We start from the raw sequence: 22,814 nt of genomic DNA on the forward strand, positions 1-22,814 counted from the left end.
GGGGGGGGGTTAAAGGGGAAAGGTGGAGCATGAATCATGTAACCATGTTAAAAATGAATATTAATAAATGTTAAAAAAAAAATGGTGCTACAAGTCCAGGTCGGTAGCTGTGGCTATTCAAAAACCATTATTGGTTCAGTGGAAACAAAACTTGATCTGGAGTCAAAGTCTGGTTTGGAGTCAAGACTGGCTTTAAATTCTGCCTCTCCCACATATTTGTGTGACTTTGGACAAATCACATATCCTCCTTAATCAGTCTTTTCACCTATAGAATGGGAGTGGTGGTGGAACACATTAAATCACCTGTGATGTTCCTTCTAGATCTAGAGCCTCAGTTTGAGAGCTACACTCCTTTGTCCTAGACAGAGCACTGCACTAGAAGTCAGATGATCTAGGCTTGTTTTTCTTTTTGTTAAAATTAAATTGAATTGGGGCAGCTGGGTAGCTCAGTGGATTGAGAGCCAGGCCTAAAGACCTAGAGGTCCTAGGTTCAAATCTGGCCTCAGACACTTCCCAGCTGTGTGACCCTGGGCAACTCACTTGACCCCCATTGCCCACCCTTACCATTCTTCCACCTTTGAGCCAAAACACAGAAGTTAAAGGTTTAAAAAAAAATTGAATTGTAAAAAATTATAAAAATCTTTTTTTCCTTCTTTCTTTCTTTCTTTCTTTCTTTCTTTCTTTCTTTCTTTCTTTCTTTCTTTCTTTCTTTCTTTCTTTCTTTCTTTCTTTCTTTCTTTCTTTCTTTCTTTCTTTCTTCTCCTTCTCCTTCTCCTTCTCCTTCTCCTTCTCCTTCTCCTTCTCCTTCTCCTCCTCCTCCTCCTCCTTCTCCTTCTCCTTCTCTTTCTCCTCTTCCTCCTCCTCCTTTTTCCAAAAACCACTACTTTCTACCTTAGTACCACTTCTAAGATAGAAGACCAGCAAAAGCTAGACAATTGGGTTAAGTGTCTGAGGCCAGGTTTGAACCCAGGTCTTCCTGACTCAAGTTTAGTTCTCTATCTATTGTGCTACCTAGGTGTCCCTTTCCCCCCTTTCTCTTTCCCCATTAAAAAAAGAGAAAGGAAAAACTAAACTCCTAAAATAAATATGCATAGTCAAATAAAACAAATTCTCATATTGGCTACATTCATAGAAGCATGTCTTATTTTGTGCCCTGAGTCCTTCACTTTTCTTTTAGGAGATAGGTAGAGTGATGAATCATCTGTCCTTTGGAATCATGGTGGGTCAGTCTTCCTTTATTTATTTATTTTAAAAATGGTTTATTTTATTTTTTATCATGAAAAACATTAAAAAATATTGTTCATTTTTGTAAGTGAATAATCTTATAACCCCCCCCCCAACATACCCAAATAAAGAAGTGATAAATCATGTTTTTTACCTGCATTTCTACTCCAACAGTTCTTTCCCTGGAGGAGGAGAACATCCTTTTTCATAAGTCCCTCAGAATTGTCCTGGATCATTGTATTGCTGTTAGTAGCAAAATTTATCACATTTGATCATTTCACAATATTGCAGTTACTGTATTGATGTTCTCTTAGTTCTGCTTATTTCAATATGCATCTGTTGATGTAAGTCTTTCCAGCTCTTTTTGATATCATCCTGTTCAATTGATCAGTATTCTTAAGCCTTTCAAAGTTGTTTGTCTTTGCAATGCGGTGATTATTATAAGGACACCTTAGTTTGAACCCTTGTGTTTGCACAACAGAGAAAAATTTGCCCCCAAAATGAAACCTCTATTAGTTCTCTGTAGGGCTGGTTATCTGCAATTCACCCCATGACCCAGAGGACTGGCTGAATTCGGCATGTTTCATCCAGATGTTTGGCATCTTGTAGGCAAAGCTTGTGTGAAAAGTTAATCTTATTGAGACAGGCATTTAGTGTTTATGGTTGAGTTGTCTCTATCCTCTCTTTCTGTTACCAGGCTGCCTGGGATTGACTGCAAACAACTCCTCCAGGGTGGGGCCAGATGTGTTTAACACACTGTATACAACATTACGCACAATTAGGTGCCGAAGAGATGGGTTTTGATGAAGTAGGAGGTCAGTCCTGTGGTAGTTTAGGTTGGATATTAGAGGAAAATGAGACACTCATCTTAGGCCATTCAGCTGTTAACAAAAGGAGATTTATTGAGTCATAGCAGGAGAAAGCCATTAAACAAAGTTAGGCTTTGAGAACCCAGTGAGTTAATTCAGCTGAGTGGAACTCCTATCACATCCATCAGCTAAGGATCAGCTCTTTGTGGCTGCCTTGTAGACAGCTGAAGAAGAAGGGGCATTATTAGTCTGAGCCCTTGGACCCCTGAGCCATCAAGTGTCCATGAAAATCTCAGTACCTTTCAAGAAAAAATAGCCTGTGTAGCATGATGGAAGGGTTAGGATATTGCTCCTACCATAGCCTTACACTTAAAGCCCTTCAGCTTGAAAGTGAAATGGAAGCCCACATTTACTTCCATATCCAATGAGTTTGTTATCGTTTAGTCATTTCAGTTGTGACTGCCTCTTTATGACTCTATTTGGGATTTTCTTGGCAGAAATACTGGAGTGGTTTGCCATTTTCTTCTCCAGATCATTTTACAGATGAGGAAACTGAGGCAAATAGAGTTAAGTGACTTGCCTAGGGCCACACAGCTAGTATGATGCAAAAAGGATTCATGGATTGAACTATTTGGCTTCTGAAGTCTCTGCTGTAAAATTCTATGACCCTGGGAAGCAGTGTTTCCCTCACTGGTTTTCTTCAGGCGAAGACTGAATGGGGGTGGGGGGTGGGGAATTGGGTGGCTCAGTAGATTGAGAATCAGGTCCAGGAGGTCTTGGGTTCAAATCTGGCCTCAGACACTTCCTAGCTGTGTGACCTTGGGCAAGTCATTTAACCCCCATTGCCTAGGTGTTACCAATCTTCTGCCTTAGAACCAATACACGGTATTGATTCTAAGAGCAAGGTAAGGGTTTAAAATAAAAAAGACTAAATGGATACTTGCTGGGTTTTTTTTAGAGGAGATTTTTTTTTTTGGCTGTTGTTGGGAATAGGTTAGATTGGATGATCTTTGGGATCCCTGCCATTCCTGAGACGGCTGGTTCTGTGATTCTGAATGAAATGCCTTGGCATGTATTGAGTTCTCCATCACTGGAGTTCTTCAAAGACTGAGGATGCTATGGAAAAGATTACTATTCAGGTAATTAGTTGGTCTAGATGGCCTGGGGGATTTCTTCCAGCCTTGAAACTTTTAATTCTATGGTATGAATTCATATATTTAATGTCATTGTTCCTTCTTCTGAGAACCTTGTTTGTGGATTTCTTATGTAGTTCCATTTTGTTTAACAGTTATTTGTGTCTATATCTATTCTCTCTTACAAAGACACTCTTAGGGTGGGATGACTGGGAATTTGTAGGCCAGAAAACATAGAGTTTGCTTCTTTGCTTGCCTGCCCAGTCCTGGAGGCACTAGTCATGACATCATTATTGGGGTATTTGCTCCCTTCTTAGCAGCTTAAAAACATCTGGGTGTCCTGATATGTACTGTCTCTCCTTATAGACTATACTCCAGGTGAAGGTACTTCCCCCTTCTCACCTCTGACTTGTCCTAGCTACAGAAATTGTTGGCTGACAATTAATTGTTGGACCTCTAATGCTGAATGGGAAGCTCTTTGAGAGCCTTTGGGGTCTTATCTACTTTCTACTTTGTAGTCTTTTCTGCTTTTGTTTTGTTTTGGGAAGCATTTTACACATGATAGATGTATTACAGAAGAAATTGGTGATGTATATACTGTCCTGTTCCCTCTTTTCTTTTGCCTTTTTTTTAATCTCTTACTTTCAATTTTATTAATCTCTCCTTTGATTTTCAGGATTTCTTACTTGGCATTTAACTGGGGATTTCAAATTTGTTCTTTTAAAGTTTCTAATTAAAAATTAAAAAAAATTGTTCTTTTCCTAGTTTTTAGTTGCATTCCCAGAGCCCTTTTCTTTATCTCTAGAACAGTACTTTCAAAACTCATTGGATCAGAGAACATCTTTGGGTCAGAAATATTCATTGGTTCATCTCAAAAACAACCTTCTGGTCATTGTATCTGTCCCTTACTGGTTTGGTGAATGCTCTGATGACATCCATAATACTATGCATCACAGAGTTCTTGGGTTCTGGAATCTTGAGTAATTATATGGTAGATACAGGACATACATATTTCTGTCTATTTCCTTTGCCTGATAACCAGATTGATTTGATCTTAGTGGTGAGTAGTGTACTTTCCTTACTGCAGCTGACACCTGGGAAACATAGTCAGACTAACAGATTATGTTCTGAGGCAGAATGATTGGATCAGGGAAGACTTCATGGAGAAGGTGGCATTTGATTTTAGCACCAGTCACACAGTAGGCAATTCATAAATGTTTTTTGAGTTGATGAATGAGTAGGGTTTAAGGAATGGATTGGAATTCAATAGGTGAGGCAAGGGAGAAATGACCTAAACATGGGGAAGACGGTGAGTAAAAGCATATAGGTGGGAAGAGAACAGGGAATGTTTACAAAGTAGAGAGTAAGATAATCTGGCTAGAACATAAATTGTAGCAGGAATAGGTTGATGAAAACCATATATATTGATCCAGGAAACCTGAGGGTATGGAATATTCCTAAGGAAGTTAAGGGGTATTTGATTGCAAAATTGAAGAAATAAGACCTATTTCCATTACCATGAAAAGTCACATAAATATTGCATAAAAGTTGCATTGATATTTTGATACTTTCATATTTGAATTTTAAGAATGAAAAATATTATTAGAATTGACATTCCTTGTCAGAAGTCCTATTCCCATCGGGGAGAACACTAGTGTTGTATGAAACACAGTCTGAGCTATACTGATTTAGAGAGTTCTGAGAGTAAAAATGACCTCAAAGTTGTCCACTAGTGTGAAATAAGCATTTCTTTACCTTAAATTGGACTGATATAAAGTTTCTTGTGACTTTGATCAACACAATAAGCTGAAAACAGGCTGATTACTCACAGTACTGAGAAAAATCAATGAAAAAAAAACCCAACTTCAAAATGACCTTCGGTCTAGAAATCCTGTCAGTTTGAACTTCAGAGAATAAACAGACAGGACATATATTTAATTAACCAAAAAATTGAAAAGGCACCTTTTTCTGTTTACATGGATAAAAAGAACCAGGTTTTACATTTACCAATAAAAGCTTCCTAGGTTGTGGCTAAGATAAAAGCAGAGGTGAAATGACTGCTCATTTATGCTAGTGTAACAACTTTGACAGATGAAATTAAAAAAAAAAAAAGATAATCTTAACTCTAGAGTGTCAGTTTAATTAAAAACATCCTGGAGGCAGAATAGTATAATGAAAGGACCAATGGACTTAAGGGATCAGGAGACTTGAGTTCTAGTCCTAGCTCTGTTACTAATCCACTATGTGAAACTTGCCAAGTCACAAACTCTTTGTACCTCAGTTTCCTCTTTATTTAGTAAACTGAAGAGATTGAACTAGGTTTCTTCTAGTTCTAAAAATTCTCTAAAGTCTTAAGAATTGTTTTTAAAAACTTGCTTTGAATTTGCAAAGGAAATTTGCTAACAGGGAGGGGCAAGGTGTGTTCAGAAGCACCCATGAGGCAGAGAAGGTGTGTAATAGGGAGTGGAAGGAGTGGGGTGAGGGCAAAGTAAGAGATGCCAACGAGGGGAGAAATAGAGATCTATTTGATAATGAGGATAGATACTACTTAGATAATGATTTTCTTTTAGGGCTTCTCAAAGTTTCTTCTTAAGATTTGTAAGGTATCCCACTAATCATTTTGTCCAACTTTCTGCTATAAGAAAGTCTTCTAAAATAACACTGACAGATGGTTGTTAAGTTTTTGCTTGAACACTTCAAGCAATGAGGAGCTCATTTCCTCATGAGAAAGCCCATTTCAAGATTCAGGTAGCTCTAATTGCTATATAATTGCAGCTAAGTGGAAGACTCATCTTCATGAGTTCAAATCTGGTCTCAGATTCTTCCTAACTGTGGGATCCTGGGCAAATCACTTAACCCTGCTTGCCTCCATTCCCTCATCTAACAAATGAATTGGAGAAGGAAGTGGTGAACCTCTCTGGTATCTTTGTTAAGAAAACCCCAGTTAAGGCCATAATGAACGAAACATGACTGAAACAACCAAACAACAACAAAATTGCTAATGTAAGTGTATGTATATATTCTCTCTCTCTCTCTCTCTCTCTCTCTCTCTCTCTCTCTCTCTCTCTCTCTCTCTCTCTTCTGTCTCTATGTCTCTGTCTCTGTGTCTGTCTCTCTCTGTCTCTGTCTCTGTCTCTCTCTCTTCTGTTTCTGTCTCTGTCTCTGTCTCTGTCTCACACACACACACACACACACACACACACACAAACACACACACACACACAGAGTACCCTTGTGAGATCAGTATGTCCACATGGGTTGTCTAAATGGAACATTATAGGGAAGCATGGATAGATATTTTCAGAATCTTGTCTATCCCCTTCCAAGGGAAAATTTTGATTCTTGCTTGAAAAGGGAGCAGTAGAATGAGCCGTTCTCTTTTGAGAAAGTGGTGGTACTGGACTAGAATAATTTCTATCTGTCCTCTGTCCCCCATTAAATATTGCTGTTCTAGGGGATGACTTTTTTTTAGGTTCAAAAGCTGCTTTCCCTAAAGTGAGGAGTTATCCAAGATTATATCTATTGGCTTTACTCTTCACCAAAATCTTTTCACACAAAAGACTTTTACAAATAGTGAATAGTGTTTTTCTAAGAATCTATCTAAATAAAGAACAAACAGAAATCAGAGAAGTTATATAAATCAGAGTATACCAGAAAATACAGAGTGAATGAACCTTCTCATGATCAAGATATCTCAACTCAAACAAGAGATAGGTCCCTATCTCACCCAAGGGAAAATTCCTTGAAGTATCTATGGAGGGAAGTCGGAAATTACAAATATGTTGACTTGCTGGCTCCTCTCATTTCTGTTACCTCCCAGAATTCCCCTCCCCCTTTCTCTTCATAAAGAAGAGAATCTAGAACTGGGTGGTGTATCTCTTTTGAAGAGAGAAGAAACATTTTTTTCTTCTCTAAAGCTTTTGTACTAACTGTGACCCTCAGGAGGGCACGCCACAGAGAAAACCATTGGAGAAAGACTTGCTAACCTTTTTTGTTTGATGGAAATTTTAGGCAATCTGGTGAGGCCTTCTCAGACTGATGTTTTTAGGTGCATACATTTACAGGGGAAGCCAACTGATGTACAGTTGTCAAAATATTTTAAAAACAGGTTTATAGACCCTACGTTTAAAACCCCTCCTAGAGGCAGCTAGATGGAGAGCAGAGCTGGTCCAGTGTGAGATGTGAAGTCTGGAAGACCTGAGTTCAAGTTTGAAGGAAGTTACTTGATCTCTAGGCCTTTATGTTTTATTCTGTAGAATTGGGATAATAATAATACCTATCTTACAACACTGTTGTGAAAATCAAATGAGACACTATTTATAAAGTCCTTTGCAAGACTTAAAGTGCTTTTTTCCTCAGGCATGTCTGCTTCGCCATGACCCCATTTGGGATTTTCTTGGCAAAGATACTGGACTGGTTTGCCATTTCTTTCTCTAGCTCATTTTACAGATAAGGAAACTGAGGTAAAGGGTTAAATGAATTGCTCAGGGTCATACAGCTAGTGTTTTGAGTCAGGATTTGAACTGAGGAAGGTGGGTCCTCTTCATTTCAAGCTCAACAATCTATGTACTGTGTCACCTAGTTATAAATGCTGGCTATTATTATTATCATTATTACTAGCGGCTGGTTTCCAAGAACAAAGCTTCTCTTTCTGACAACCTCTCCCATGTTTTTGTTGTGTCCCCCATTAGAATGTAAACTCCTTGAAGGTAAGAAATGTCCATGTTTGTTTTTGAATTTCTAGTGCTTAGCACAATGTAGTTAGCATTAAAAAAATCTTTTTGATTCATTCATTTATCCATGATAAACTTAAAAAAAAATTAGTCCTTACCTTTTGACTTAGAATTAGAATTAGAACAGTATCTGTTCCAAGACAGAATAATGGTAAGAGACAATTGGGGTTAAGTGACTTGCCCAGGTCACACAGCTATGAAGTGTCTGAGGCTCACAATAAACTTTTAAAACCAAATGGGTGCCCTTCCCCCACGGGAAACCTTTGAACCTCAGGCTCTCATTGTGTACTTGTGCTTGATGAAGATGCCATTTATGATACCAGCTTAAGCAAAATACAGTCAGCCGAGGAAATCTGTTATCTCTTCCTCTTCCTACAATCCCAGGAGGAACCAGATAACAAATATTCAGCCTTGTCTGTCTTGTCCAGACTGACTTGTTAATATCTTCTCCCTGAACACATTTTCATTCTCAGAGTAGCCCATTCAGAAGAAGACATTTTTGAGACAAGGTTGGGGGGGTTATAATCTGGGGTCCATAGACCCAATGAGTAGATTTCAGAGGGGTCTGTAAACTTGGGGGGAAATGACAACTTTATTTTCACTCACCTTAAAATGAAATCGAGCACTTCCTTCAATTATGAATGTAGGCAACAAAATGTTATTCTTTTTTTAAACCCTTACCTCCTGTCTTAGAATCAATACTATGTATTGGTTTCAAGGCAGAAGAGTGGTAAGGGCAAAATAATGGGGGTTAAGAGACAGCCAGGAAGTGTCTAAGGCTGGATTTGAACCAAGGCTCTCCCATCTCTAGGTCTGGCTCTCTATCCACTGAGCCACCCAGCTGCTCCCAACAACAACAAGTTATTCTGAGAAGGCTTCACCTGGATGCCAAAGGGCATCATGACCATTTTGAATTTGGTCCTCCAGGTGGCCTGGAAGGTGACAAATTGCAATGTGTGTCTCTATCTTAGCATCCTGATTATAAACTGGGAATAATTATTCTTGGTTGATGGGGTTAGGGGGAGGGTTCCCACTAGAGGAAGACAGGGAGGAGAGATGATGGAAAGGAAAACTTTGACCCCTTGGGTGATCTCCATCACTGAAGTGGCTATAAATCTAAGAAACTTGGTCTTCCTTTTCAAAAAGTTTTAGTCATGTTTCATTGGCTCTCACCAATTGGGGCTCCGTATGGAGGTAATTCCACAACCGTTTTCCTTCCCAGGTGGAAACAATTTGAGGCCTAAGCCTACATCTGTTGTTGCCCTTGAGCTTCTCTGTGTAGCATGGAGAGAAAAACCTTTTTAATCATTCGAGAGCCCAGATTCTGAAGCCAGGCAGCACCAGCATCAGTAAGCCAGGCAAAGGTCTGCCCTGTGGCCACCTTTGACCCTGCTGCTCAGGTGTCAGAGCCAGCTTTGTAGAGCTCCCTAATGACTCCCCAACTCCTTCCCCCTCTGCCCTCTGCCCTCCCTTCTCCCTTCATCCGTACAGACAACAAAGCAGGGAACTTGACTTATCATGTGATAGAAATTGCTCTCGGCCTTGGGCAAGTGGGTGGGTGACTCTTTGCAGGAGTATGTGTGAAACTAGAAATTAAAATGAAATTGCCTTTTGGAAAGGGAAAAGATTGGTCCATTCTGCCTCCTGGATTGTCTAAAGTGAGGCACCATCTGGTGACACTTTCAGTCTTTGTTTCCCAGGCTCCAGAGGAATTGACTCAATTCTGGCCAGTTTCTAGGAATAATTGGTGCCTTCACCTCTTTTTTAAAGACATCTCAGGACATCTGCCAAAAGCATCTTTCATTGAACATGTTTTTATTAATCTACCCAGAGTCCTGTGTTAGGCAATGGTAGTGAGAGGGATGACAGGTTTAGATAATGCAACATCTCTGTCTTCCTGCCATTTACACTTTTGTTTGAGGCTATTGGACCTTTACAGTTAACAGTAATACATGATAAGCTCAATAGGGAGTCATAAAACAAAGAACTTTCCCATGTTTGGGAATGAAAAAAGGTCATTCTGTTAGGGAGAATCATGGAAGCCTTCATGGAAGAGATAGCATTTGAGTAGGTTTTTAAACATATCATCAACATATGGAAGGAGGGCAGAGGAGTCTCTTAGGAACAGAAAACAGTTTGAGCAAAGGTTGAGAGGTGGGAAAATGGAGGCATATTTGACAAGGACACAGAGTACTTGGAAAGGAGTGGTTTGGCATAAATCTGGACAGGTAGGGTGGCATCAGATTGTGATGGGTCTTGAATGCTAAGCACAATCCTTCATCTTTTTTTTTTCTCTCAATAGTCACTAGGGAGCCCCTGAAGAGGGATGCATCCAGGAGTAACATGCCCGGATCTATATGTAAAGAAGATTAGTCTGACAGCAGAATAAAGAATGGATTACAGTGGAAGAGAACATAGACAGGAAGATCTAGTAGAAGAGTATTGCAATAGAAAATCTGAATGGTAATGAGAGTCTGGACTAGAGTAGGAATAGGGGCAGCCAGATGGTGCAGTAGATTGAGCACAAGATTTAGAGTCAGGAAGACCTGAGTTCAAGTCCAGGCAAATCACTTAATCCCATTGGCCTCAGTATCCTTATCTGTAACATGAGCTGGAGAAAGAAATGGCAAACCACTCCAATATCTTTGCCAAGAAAACCCCAAATGGGGTCATGAAGAGTTGGACATGGCTGAAAATGACAAAGAAGGAATAGAGAAGAAGGATTCTATGATCCTGTAATCCTTTGAGGGTTAGCAATGGAGCAGATATAGAATCAACAGAACCTGGAAAATGACTTAATATGAGAGATGAGAGATAGAGAGGAGAGCTTCTTCAATGGGACCCAGGGAGAAGCAAACAGAAATCCTCCTGAAGTCTGTTGGTTCTAGGTCTAAGTATATTATCCACTGGTTTTCCCTTCTGAAAAACAGAGGTTTAGGCTGAAAACTAGGATATGTTTTTAATAGTATTCCATTTTATTTTTCATCTAGGATATTAAGAAGTTGAATTTATAACTCATAGGCTGTCTGAGCTGGAAGAGATTTTAGAGTTTGGGTTTTAAAGTGAGGGATGAGCCCACAACTACTGAATTTCTGGGCTGAGACTAATGTTTCCTCACCTTATTCTACTACCTGGAACTAGAGGAAACCTGACTATGGAAACTCATAATCTGTTTTGATTTTGCAGTGTTAGAGATTCTTTATAACTAGAGTTTTCCCTTCCTGTGTGGGACTGGGTCAGGGCCCTGTCATTCCCAGGACTGATTAGGCATTAAGTCTTCATCTCTTGACAGGACATTGATGAAATTGAGGAGAACAGGAAAGGAACTTACTTTATCAGGATGAAGTTCATATGACTCTTGGCTTGGCTCCTGGCCTGTTGCCTTTTCCAGATTATTCTTTTGTGACTACCATGAGACTTTCCAACTCCTGGCCTAACCTGACCTATGCATTCTTATCTGAATGTCTCCCGGGGCTGGAAGGGTGAACTTTCTCCATTTGGTTAGTGTCTCCTTGGATAGAGGCTAAGGGGATCGGTTCTCAGTCAATCCTCTTAGCTAGGGGTGATGAAGGCAGCATTAGATTAAGTGTGAAAATGAGACTCAGGTATCCCCCTGTGAAGCCTTGGTTCATTCATCCAGAATGACATCTCCCTTGAACTGGGGCTGTCCCCAGCCCTCCCTCTCCCCTCCCTGTTGTGCTCCCAGCCACAGGCCTCCTGCCCTGCCTCCACCTTCCCCAGTGGGAGGCTTGTGTGTTCCACAGCAGTCCATGCCCTCTGAGTGACACGCTGTGTTGGGCCTGTGCCCTCTCTGGAAATGGGCTGGTGCATAAATGACCCCTTTATGACGGAAACACCGCAGGAACATTCCCCAAAGGGACTGTTTGCTGCGGTAGCTCAGCTAGTTTTTCCCACCATGATCTTGGAGTGGCTCCAGTTTGGAATTGCCATTGTAAGAAAAGGGCAAATGGCAATGGGGTTTGGGAATGATACTGTCCCCTTTCCCCCTCCTCGGCCCCCAGCAACACCACCACCCTTTCCTTGTTGGGGAGGGGAGATCTGAGTACGTCTGTGGCCTTCAGGGTTCTTGTACCCCGTATTTTGAACCATAGAGCCATGGGAATGAGAGGGCTCCCTTACTATTATACACAGCAACAAAAAACCCACAAAGCCACTCTCTGCAACTTGAACCACCCTGATGTGAAGCTCCTTGGACCTCAGCCAGGGAAACAACTGGAGCCAGCCCCCAAAATAGGCATCTTGCAGGCATTTTTTTTTTGGAGGAGAAAAAAATAAAACAAACAAACAAAAAACCATCTTTTTAAAAAACTTCCACCCTAGAACAGTCAGGAGATTCCTATAGTGCATTTCAACTGTTGCTTCCCTTCAGGCCAGATCTAATTACCTCTCTATGCACCTCTCTATAATCTGGTGACAAAGGGCACTTGAGGGTTAGAATTCTATAGATTCTCCTGTTGACTGATCCAGACCATTCTTCTGCCTGTGCATTCTCTCCAATTGTCCTTCAGCTTCTCCATACATATCCTTTGTCTATCTAGAGGTTTCCATGTCTGTTTTGTCAGAATGCATGCTGCTCACGAGCACCAGCTAGGTGGCTCAGTGGATTGAGAGCCAGGTCTAGAGATAGGAGGTCCTAGGTTCAAATTTGGCTTTAGAGACTTCCCTGTGACTTAACCTCAATTGCCTAGCCCTTTCCGCTCTTCTGCCTTGGAACAGATACTTAGTATTGATTTTAAGACAGAAGGCAAGGGTTTAAAACTAAAAGTTGCTTGTTGACTGACTCCACAGAAACTTGGTCACCAAAGGTGGATGAGCAGCCTATATGAGGGTGGGAGATAGGTTTTCTGAAGTTAACCATACTATGTTTAGTCGCTTGCACCTAGTGGGTGTTAAAGAATGTTTTTTGACTGATGGACTGGTTGTCCGGAGTATTTATATGGCACTTTAACTCATCACATAGGCAGTTAGGTGGCACAGGGGATAGAGTGCTGGGTCTGGAGTCAGAAAGTCCCCTTCTTGAGTTCATATCTGGCCTTAGACACTTGCTAACTGTGTGACCTTGGGCAAGTCATCTAACCTTATTTGCCTTAGTTTCCTAAACTGTCAAATGAATTGGAGAAGGAAATGGCAAACTACTCTGGTATCTTTGCCAAGCAATTAAAAATGAGGTCACAGTCAGACACAACTTTAAAACAACAAAAACCACAAATCATAGAGCTTTTATAGCAATTAAATTTATCTTCATAATAGCAGGAAGAAAACTAGAGGAAGGTCTAAGGATAAAAACCAAAGTCTACCCATACCTTTTAGCACAAACCATTGGTTCTATTTTTAGCCCAGCCCTCAAAGCTATCATCCAGGGGAATGATTCCTATGGAAGAGGGGACAACCATCCCCCCCATCATCTGCCAACCAACTACCACCCTCAGAGAAGGTATACTAGCCCAGCTAAAGCATTAAGGGAGAGATTGGAGATGTCATGAGTTAGGCAAGTCAAGGCACCACCAACCACCTTGATCACCATACACCTTCAGACTCTAATGAAGATAGTCTAGGACCCTGAACCCAAGAGCCTTTGGAATAGTGCTGGTGGTTGTCATCCTGGAAAGCAATCTTTGTGGACATGCAGCTTGGCAACTGCTACAACTACCTCTACTGAAGTCTTAGAAAATTCAATTCAATAAACATTAAGTACCTTCTATGTCCAGGTACTTGCTAAGCACTGGAGATTCAATGAAATGGAAGACAGTCCCTGCCTGAAAGGAGCTTATAATCAAATGGAGGGAGATAACACGCAAAAGGAGGCAGGAAAGGAGGGAAAACAGGGAACCCAGCACAAGAGTCTCTTATTCTTTGGAGCTGAAGCCAGGTAGAGCATCAGAGGCAAAGTGGAAAACTCTGAGTGTCCAATGTTTGCCCTCTACAAAGGAATACATTGGGGAGGAGATTGATATTTTGTCCCCCATCCCTCCAATGAGGGCAGGTAGAAAAGAAAGTTCTTGCCATCAAAGTCCTTGGTCCTTTTAAGTGATTCAACATCAGAAACTGATAGGATTTTATCAGTGGAAATGACCTTAAAGAATAAGTATTTGCCTTGCTGCTACATCTTTAGGACCATGAGACTTTTCCATTTAACTTGCAGCTGAAACCTTCCATATGTGTGGTTCCCTTCATCAGAATTTGAATTCATTGAAAACAGTGTCTGTTTTACTTTTCTTTTTGTATCACTAGCACTTAGCACAGTGTTTTGTATGTAGTAAGTACTTAATGTATGCTTCATTCATTATATTCATGATTCATTCATAGCAGATTCTATGCCTAGCAATGTTAACTTAAATGATAGTTTGTGGAAGATCCCAGTGTAACATCATCCTCAAAGATTAAGGGCATACACTGGGCACCCATCTGTTAATTTCCCTTGAAAAAATAACCCATCACAGGAGAGCTACAAAAGACCAGGTAATCCCATTCTGTGAAAGGCAATGTGGTTAGTGGATAACAAGATGTCCTTAGAATCAGGAAGACCTCAAGGTCTGCCTTGGATAATTACTGATAGAGTAACTATGGGAATGTCAATTAACCTCTCAGCAATCCAGACAAGTTATGTAGAACCCAAGTTATAGATGGGGTACTTCTTTACATTGGTGAAGGAAGTTTTCATGATGAAACCATAGGTCTGGTCCAATCCCCAGTTGTGGGTTCCCTTCCTTCCTCTTTCTGAACTCTCTCCTTCCAGAGGTAGATGTAAACTTGCCATAGGAAAGAACATGGCTGCACCATTAAGTATTGGGTCAGTTTTCCATGTCAGGCCTGAAAAGGAGGAATGGAGGAGCAAGAGAAGGAAAGAGAGAGGAGAATCCCAGGTAGGAAGCATGAGGTAGGAACTAGGAAATTGGAGTTGGAGTCTGGAAGAACTGGACTCCTCTCATCCTCACACCTACTATTCATGTTTAAAAGCAAGTCACATACCAGCTGTGACTAAGGTCCAATCCCAACTTCCCTGAGCCTCAATTTTTTTTAACACAGAGATAATAATGCTTATATTACCCACCTCACATAGTTGTTGTGAGTTTCAAACAAAAACATGTTTCTCTGTAAACATACCCCCAAATGCCAGGATTATTATTACCTATCTCAGAGGGTCTGGTGTTCTGGCAGGATGAATTGTGATGACTGAGGATTGTAGATCTGAAAGCTGGAGGAGACCATAGAGATGGTCTAGGGCTAGGCCAACCACCCTCATTTAGGAATTAGGATGCTAAGGGTCAGAAATGGACCATGACTTGTCACAAGGATGTCATATAAGCCACATTAGGTCCTCTGACTCTGAATGTATTGCTTATTCCAAAGCATTATAGTGTTATTCTACAAGAGTGCCTTCCTGCTAGGGACAGATGAACTGCTAGCTGGCAGAAGTCTGATTAGCCCATTATATCATGAATTATAAGTCAACCAAAGGAAAGGCTCTAAGGAAACAGGGAAGCTTCGAGGAGGATAGAGGAAGATCTGGGATATACTTGTTGGGAAGTGGCACTTCCTAGACTCTTAAAGATGACCAGGAGGGAGGGGAATGGGAGCAGGAGGGTGGGAGGAATGGGCAGCTTGGAAATAGAAACCAAACTTTGTTTCATTTAGTCCCCTCCCACACCCCAGAGAAAGAAGACTCTCTATAGTATAACATATTGGAACCTCATTAGAATGGGAAAGCACACTATTTATAAGGCAGGCATGTCTGGGAAGTGATCCAAGAAAGGTTAATTATGAAAAATATTAGGGGAATCTTGCCATAAAGGGTGATCTGGTGCCCAGCTCCCTCCCTCTCTTTTAGCCCCACTGAGAGCTCTGGAGAGTCACACAGACCAGATTTGATCCTGATTGTTTGACCCCAAAGGGTCATTATCTCTCTTGGTTTTTGCCTGCCTCCCAGAGTTTTTATTCTGGGATCACCTGAATAAGTTACCTTGAATAAAAATTAAGTGCAGCTTGCATCTAAGGATTAAGTGTGGTCATAGAGTTCCCAACTCCCTTAGAGACAATGTGACAAAGCACAGTGCTGGACTTGGAATCAAGAAGGAAAAAATGTTTATTAAGTTCCTACTATGTGCCAGGAACATACACTAAGTACTTTATAAATGTTATTTCATTTTATCTTCACAATGACCCTGTGATGTAAGTGCTATCATTACTCCCATTTTACAGTTGAGAAAACTGAGGCATGTAATAATTATTAGAGCCAAGTAACCACTGTTATGATAGAAGGGAGATAGAGAGAGTCTTTGAGGTGAGTCTCTCTTTCAGCTCTTCCCTCACGCCGAATATACACTGAGAGACTTCTAGGTTAATTGCCTTTTCTCGGGTCCACATAGCTAGTAAGGGTCTGAGGTCATATTTGAACTCAGGTCTTCTTGACTCCAGGCTTAGTGCCTTTCAGGTACCTAGAAAGACCTTTCTTAGATACTAGTTTTGTGGCCCCAGAAAATCAGTTTGCCTTTATGGGCCTCAGTTTCCCTATCTTTAAAATGGAAGGATTAGATGCTGATATCTAAGATACTTTAGAGCTCTAAACCTATGGTCCTATTAGCTCCCACAGGCACTTAGTGTACAATGTGGGAATGAGGTATGAGATAGCCTTTATTTCACACACCACATAAAATACATAGGAAACAAAGTACTCCTGGGAGACTCTGAACAAATCGAGAAACATGAAATCACTTAAATTTCCCATTAAATTAAGCCCTCCTCACCCCCAAATAAAGACACTTTGGGGAAATGCTAAGAAAATAATCTCTGTTTATTTTGGATTTGCAGTGTCCTAGCAGCACATGGCAATAGCAGAGCTGGCAAGGTCTAGGTCTCTTGCCCTGCCCTCTCATGGCATTATGTCAGTCCTTCAGTTCATCTGTGTCATGATTCTCTGAACATCCTCTCATTCTCTTCTGAACATGATGCTGATCAATCTCTCCATCTTGGAGTCCTGTGCCTACCTCTCAGTATCAGGGACTTCACCTCTTGGGAATTCTTGAGCTTGTGTGGAAAGGCAATTCTTGGGAATCCCATCCTCTGATGCATGCTCAGTAAAAGAGACCAAAAAGTAGAAAAAAACCCAGCCAGGACCCGGAGTTCCAGGAACTGCCTTTTTAGGCTAGCTGGCTGAACACAGGCTAATCATCATGTCATCTTCCTGTAAGTCACCATTTTAACTAGCCTTGGCCTTGGGCAAAAGACACTCATGGTAAGCTTTTATTCAAAGTCTTTGCAGTTTGGTAAGATAGCCCAGAGTTTGCCCTATTCTGTTATAGCCATTGAAACTCAGACATTTCTATGCCTCTGTGAGAAATCAGAGGAGGACTTTGGTGAAGGGGTTCCTTGCACTTACACAGGTTATTTATCTGCTGTGCATTGCATTCACTTATTACCTCTAAGTCTTGGAACCCTTAATATTGTAGAATGACCTTGATTCAGGCCAATCTGTGGTTTCAGGTTTGGAACCAGAAAAAACAAGATGTTTGTAGACCATCGAATAGTTAACAGAATGAGGGCTGACTTCATCACAGCAAGAAAAGGGTAGTTAGCAAGAATGCAGCAGTTTCAGTCCGACATAGCTTCCCTCCCAATGTGTTGGCCATGCTGGCCAGTTGGTCTAGGAGACTAAGGGAACACTTTTTTATATATTGGCCTTTTCTACTTAGGCCACTAGGAAGTTAAGTTAATGGTCCAAATCCTGGTCTTCTGAACCAATTAAGTCTTGAATGGCTTAAGGGAAAACTAGACAAACTTGCATGTTGGATATTGCTTCTACAATACTTAGCTTAACTCATAATACTACCTACCTCCCATGGGAAGTCTTCTTTGATCCCCCAAATTGTTAATGTGCTTGCCCTCCTCAAATTATTGGTTTACATATTATATTCCCCAAATAGAATGTAAATTCTTTGAAGCTGGGGAATATTCTTTTGTCTTTTATATCTTCAGATCCTAGCACAGAGCTTTCTACATGATAGGTGCTTAAGAAATATTTAGGTGGCTCAGTGGATACATCACTAGGCCTATAAATGGGGGGTCTTGAGTTCAAATATAGCTCAAATACTTCCTATATGTGTGTCCCTGGGCAAGTCACTTAGCCCCAATTGCCTAGCCCCTGTCTAGGCTTGGAATTCAGCATCAATTCTAAGACAGATGAGAAGATAAAAACCAAAACAGCTTGTTGGACTGAATTGGGCTTGAATATTATGAATGCTTAATAAATGTTTGTTGAGTATTGAATGAATGAAAGGGAAATGTTAGTCAATAAAGTGTACCCAAAGTTCTTTTTTTAGTTGTTGTTCAGCCTGTCTGATTCTTCATTTTTTAAAAATTTTATTAAAATTTTTTATTGATTAATTAAGAAAATGTTTCCATGGTTACATGATTCATGTTCTTTCCCTTCTCTCCTTCCACCCCCCCCCCCATAGCCAACACTCAATTCCACTGGGTTTTACATGTGTCATTGATCAAGACCTATTTCCATATTATTGATATTTGCACTACAGTGATCCGTTAGAGTCTACATCCCCAATCATATCCCCATCAACCCATTTGATCAAGTAGTTGTTTTTCTTCTGTGTTTCTGCTCCCACAGTTCTTTCTTTGGATGTGAATAATGTTTTTTTTTTCATAAGTCCCTCAGAATTGTCCTGGATCATTGCATTGCTGCTAGTACAGAAGTCCATTACATTCGATTGTACCACAGTGTATCAGTCTCTGTGTACAATGTTCTCCTGGTTCTGCTCATTTCACTCTGCATCAATTCCTGGAGGTCTTTCCAGTTCCCATGGAATTCCTCCATTTCATTATTCCTTTGAACACAACAGTATTCCATCACCAACAGATACCACAATTTGTTCAGTTCCCCAATAGCAGGGCAGCCCCTCATTTATCAATTTTTTTTGCCACCACAAAGAGTGCAGCTATAAATATTTTTGTACAAGTCTTTTCCCTTATGATCTCTTTGGGTTATAAGTCCAGCGGTGGTATGGCTGGATCAAAGGGCAGGAAGCCATTTAAAGCCCTTTGGGCATATAGTTCCAAATTGCCATCCAGAATGGTTGGATCAATTCACAATTCCACCAGCAATACATTAGTGTTCTAGTTTTGCCACATCCCCTCCAACATCCATCACTTTCCTTTGTTGCCATATTAACCAGTCTGCTAGGTGTGAGGTGGTACCTCAGAGTTGTTTTGATTTGCTTTTCTCTAATTATAAGAGATTTAGAACACTTTCTCATGTGCTTATTGATAGTTTTGATTTCTTTATCTCAACTGTCTGATTCTTTATGACTATAGCTCATAGCATTCTGATACTGTCCATGGGGTTTTCTTGGCAAAGATATTGGAGAGGTTTGCCACTTCCTTTTCCAGTGAATTAAGGAAAAAGAAGTTAAAGAACTTGCTCACAGTCACATACCTAGTAAATGTCTTGAGGCCACATTTGAACTTCGGTCTTTCTGACTCCAGACCTCTACTGCTCTATGCCCTGAGTTACCTACCTGCCTCCCAACATGGAAAGAAGAATCCATAGTCCTTATTAGCTTTGCAATCCTATCTTTACATTATGGCAAGTATTTGGAAGAAGTATGGATAGCACAGTAATAAATATTTTGTTAATATGAGACTATCTAACCAGATATTTGGAAATAATGATGATTGACTGAAATTTTCACTTTTTCTCCTTGATGCTTGAAGTCATTATTGAGTCAGTTTCTGGAAACTGTGGATTAGAGCCATTCATACTTAGTGAATAAGTATCTGGATGTCTAAGAAGCCATCAGGAGGTAGACTTACAAGGAAAGTAGACAGGATTAAGGAAACTGCCGAGTGGCAGATAAATTGAGGCAGAATCAGGACGGTACCAAATGGACAATTGAGTGACTTTGTAATCAAAGGACTGGGCTTCCCATCCTCTAGCTTTCTACACTTGCGACTTTGACTTCATTGAATTGCTATTTCTTCTTAATGGTTGGACTAGATGACTGTTAAAGTCTCTTCCAATGTAAAATCTGAGTCTGCACTCTTAGATTTAACATCTAATTGAGGCAATGAGAACTCAAGGTGGGTTATAGCAGAAAAACCAAATAAAACATTCCATGACCAAAAGAAATAAACACAAATAAATAAAAAAAAAATAGGAGGTGACATGACCTAGGAAGCTTCTAAAGAAAAACTCCAGGAAGGCAGACTGAGTCTTTTAAAACAACACTCTCCAGCCAAAGCGTTCAGTGACATCTGTTAACACAAATGCTGGAGGTGTTTCCTGAATAGGCACTGTATTTATGAGAGGTGAGAGACCCACTTGAAGTTTCTCTCGCTTTAATTCAAGGATGAAGGAATGACTTTTCATCTCTTGCAGTTTTCATGGGGAATGCAAAGGCTGGGCCTGGAGGATGCCACACATCCAGATGAAAAGAGAAAGATTCAATTAATTACCCGAAGGTTTTCAAATAGTTGTGGAGTCAGCTTTTTGGGGTCAGCTCCTTTGGAAATGATGCTGCTTTGGAGAAAAGCAATAGGAAGATACTCATGGAAATGACGCAGAGTGTTAGAGCTAGAAGCCCTGATTATGCCAAATACCCCATTTTACGGGGAAGGAAACTGAGGTCCAGAGAACTAAAATGACTTGTTTAAGATCATATAAGGGTAACTAGGTGTCACCATAGTGCATAAAGTTCTGGACTTTGGGTCAATATAGCCTCACACACTAGTTATGTGACCCTTGCCAAATCACTATTTAATCCTTTTAGTTCTAAAGAGTTAATTTTTTTTCCTATGCAATGGAGAAAGTGACAAGAGTCAAGAAGAAAACCAGAGATTTCAGGGGGCAGGATGTAGAAAGACATAACATTCCAGGTATGAGGGGTGCGTGTGCAGGGAGGAAATAGGCATTCTATGTGTAGAAAACAAACTAAGCCATTATGGCTGCAGAATTGGTTAACGTGGAAAAGTGGAAAGAGGCCAGATTGTAGAGAGCTTTAAATGCTAAGCAGAGGACTATATATTTGATCCTTGAGGCAATAGAAAGTCTATCAAGCCACTGAAATTTGTTGAGCAAGGGGGATGATGACGTCAGATCTGTACTTTAGGAACCTATTTTGGTGGCTATGTGATGGACAGATTGGAGTGAAGAGAGGTTTAAGGCAGAAAAAACAAATTGGTGATTATTATAATAAACCTAGGCAAGAGGTGATGAAGGAGAGAGGATTCAGGGGTTCGTTAAGGTAACTCCAACCATCAGCTCCTGAGAGCTGGCTGTTAAAATTTCAGTGTGAACATTTATACATCAAAAATTGGCAAAGGAAATCAGGACTTGATTTATTTTGTTGATTGTCTCTGCTCCCGAAAGTGATGGAGAAAATATTAATAATTCGGATTAGACTTTCAAATATGTTCTGAGTACAGATTGCTTTTTTTGAGAGCTGGTTGTTAAAATATTTCTCAGCACATCACTGAGGGGATAGGCATACGATATGTGAAGAAAGAAAGATTTAACAGCAGACTGGATATGTGGAGTGAGGTGAGAGGAGTTGAGTATGACAGTGGGCAACTGCAAGTTTAGTTGTGTCTTTAATGGTAACCTAGAATTTTGAATAAGGAATAGGCTTAGAGGGTGGGGTACTACTGCTAGGGGATAAAGCCCATTCTACTATGGGATATCTCTTCTAGAGCAGAAATTCTTTCTGACATCAAATCTAAACTTGCTACTTTGCAATGTCTATCCATTGAGCCTTGTTCTACTCTCCACAGGCAAGGAGAACAAGGCCAATCACATATATATATATATATATATATATATATTTAAAAATCATGGGTGACAGTCCTTCAAAAATACCAAAAAATCTATGTTTCTCCCCCTCTAATTTTTGCTGTCAAATATGCTAAATTACTTGCACCCATCTTCACTTGGCGTGAACTCAAAGGCCCTTCACCATCCTGATTGCCCTCCTCTGGATGCTTTCCACTGTTATTAGGGTCCTTCCTAAAATGTAGACCAAATTGTTGAGGAAGGAGATCCCCCAAAAGAATAAGGAAGGAGTATAGGTTATGGAGAAACAAAGCCAAACACACAAAAGAAAATTGAAAAGGAGAGGAGGAAGGAAGGTACCCAGAATGGGAATGAGCACGATGAATTTTAGTCCAAAGAAGTATAACCAAGTAGGAAATGATAAAAGATGGCTTGTTTGGGAATCCTTTAAATGGATACCTTTGGAGATATTCTTTGCTCCATCCTCCAGCCCTCCAATTAGAGGGACAGAAGGAACTGAAGATAGTGATGAAGTATGAGTACCAGGCTGATGTGCTCTAGGACGATGAGTTACCTGATGATGAGTTTCCCAGGAACATGACGGAGTGCAGCCCAAATGAGGGTAACAGGGCTTAGCACAGTGTTTGGCACGTAGTAAGCATGTAATACATTTATTTTTTAATCTCATTTATTCAAAGCAATTGTTTGAAAAGCATAGATCTTGTGAGGTCAGAATTAAGCAGTCTCTGGACATAACACATTATGTCTGTCTTTATTTAACTCCTCCTTGAATCCAGACAGATTTCAAAGTATGGGGTCAAAATAGTCAGCTCTATACACTGATTAAGTTCAGCTGTTTGGCATGGCACCATGGGTCACTGTAGGGTGACTGCAGAGAACTGTTTAAGGAGTATGTAGCTGGTGGGGCCAGGCAATGAAGAACAACAAATATCAAAATTAAAACCATGGAGGAAAGGGGAGAATGGTCATGTGGTTATCAGTGAGGAATCTGGTCTGGAACACTGCTGTGGTAGAGTCCAGCTCAGCTGGAGAGTGTCAGGGGCTTTTTGTGGTTCGGGGGAGTCAGAGTCTGGCCCTGGAGCCTTGGACTTGTTGCTCA

Source organism: Gracilinanus agilis, chromosome 4, assembly GCF_016433145.1.
Source record: "Gracilinanus agilis isolate LMUSP501 chromosome 4, AgileGrace, whole genome shotgun sequence".
NCBI classification, from domain to species: Eukaryota; Metazoa; Chordata; class Mammalia; order Didelphimorphia; family Didelphidae; genus Gracilinanus; species Gracilinanus agilis.